The following is a 2,216-nucleotide window of genomic DNA, read 5'->3' as shown; positions in this document are numbered from 1 at the left end:
TGGTACAAAGACAATAATAAAATAATTCCTACCCTCAAGGAGCTTATACCATATGCCATGTATAGTATATAGCCAGGTACCATGCTAAGTATTCAGGATATAAAGAAAAAACAAACAGTCTCTGCTATCATCAAAGAGCTTACATTCTACTGGAGGGAACAACATGTACACATTTAAGAAGCAGTGTGCTGGAGTCAGCTCAAATGGGCTGACAAGAGTAGACTGTTAAATGTTCAGTGTGGTCATTTACACCTTGGAAATCAGCAAACTCTGCAAATCAGGGCTTCATTTATCACTTTGTTAATTGTCTAAGAAAGAAAAGGAGAAAATGTTAATAATGTAGCTTAAACTTAAAAGTGTATCACGCATAGATTTCCCATTCCCAGGAGAGCTAGTTGTTAAATGTTTACCAGCATAACCCTGTAGCTTAGTACATGCATACACAAACATACGCACATACATATACCAACAACAACAACAACTAGCTCTCTGGAGAGTGGGAAATAGATATAAACATACATACACATGTATACATATGGGGAGAGAGAAAGAGAGAGGAAGAAGGAGAAGAAGAAGGAGAAGGAGAAGAAGGAGAAAGAGAAGGAGGAGGAGGAGGAGGAAGAGAAGGAAAAGGAGAAGAAGAAGAAGGAGAAGAAATATACAGAATAAAAGCCAAATAATTTCCCCAGGAAATATCTTTTGTTTTTAAAGCTAGCTATGGCTTTTATCTCTTTTCCATCCATCTCCTGTATTTTTTTTCTCTAAAATTTATTGTATATGTGTCTATTACTCTCCAAACAGAGATAACATCTAGCCCAGGGATTATTAATCTTCTTGTTTCATGAACACCTTTCATAATCTGGTGAATCTTCAGAGTGCTTTCTCAGATAAATGTTTTTAAATACACAAAATAAAACATAGAGGATTGTAACAGAAACCAATTAGAGAGTAATCAAAAAATATTTTAAGTTCTCAATGTAGTCCTAGGTCTCATCCCTTTATAATTAGATCACTGAAAACATACTTTATTGTTCTCCATTCTTCCCCTTCTTGACTTAGATGAAGTTTTATCAAAGGAAAAGGGTATCCATCCAAAATAGCACTACTCATGAAAAGTAAAAGTTAATCTCTGAGCAAGTCATCTAATCTCCCTCAGACTCAGTTTCCCTACATGTAAAACAAGGCTTTGGACTAAATAGGTTCAGAAATCCTATCCAGCTCTAGACCTAGGACCTTATGATCCTGTAAAAAGACAAAGACAGGTAGAAAATAGACAGCTAGGTGTCTGGAGTCACGAAATTGTTGCTGGTCAGTCTTTTCAGTCACGTCCAAGGCTTCATGACCCCACTTGGGTTTTCTTTGCAAAGATACTAGAGTAATTTGCAATTTCCTTATCCAGCTCATTTTACAGATGAGGAAACTGAGGTAAACACAGTTAAATGACTTGCCCAGGGTCACACTAAGTGACTAAGTGTCACTTGCTAAATGCCTGAGACCAGATTTGAACTCAGGAAGATGAGTCTTCCTGAGTCTTTCCACTGTGCCACCTAGCTGCCCTACTTGCTCTAAGAAGACCAGAGTTTCTAATCTAGCTTCAGACTACCTGGGTGACCCTGGGCAAGTCGCTTAACCTCCATTTCCCTCAATTTTCTCAACTGTAAAATGGAGAAAATAATAACACCTACTTGCCAGAGTTATTGTGAGGATTAAATAAAATAATATGTATAAAGTGCTTAGCACAGTGCCTGGCAAATAGTGTCAATCAAAAATAACCTCACAAGTCCATGAAACATTGCACTGCAACTAGATTTATTACAAGAGAAATGAACATGCATGTGGAACCCTAAACAAGTACATAGAGTTTATAATTCAAACAGAAGGTTGCATATTTATAAAATTGCCACAAAGAGGAGGGGTAATCTCCATCCAATTGGGAGTGGCAGGGAAGGAGAAATCATGAATAATTAAGATGGGAAAAAACAGCATTCTTTTCCCTTGGGAACTGCTATGAAGATAGGAGGGTCTGCTTACCTACAAAGATCCCATCTGCACAGTTTCCCAGTCTAGTGCAAATTGATTGGCACCTATCTTGACATCCAAGAACACACAGGGAGCCCAAACCACAAATTATGTCAGCTAGAGTAGAGGCAGGGGTGGGGAGGAGGGGGCTAAATGTTCCTGAGTTCAAATCTGGTCTCAGACATTTAGCTGGATAA

This window comes from Vombatus ursinus, unplaced genomic scaffold, assembly GCF_900497805.2.
Source record: "Vombatus ursinus unplaced genomic scaffold, bare-nosed wombat genome assembly UNPS02015116.1, whole genome shotgun sequence".
NCBI lineage: Eukaryota > Metazoa > Chordata > Mammalia > Diprotodontia > Vombatidae > Vombatus > Vombatus ursinus.
This window is presented reverse-complemented; position numbering follows the sequence as displayed.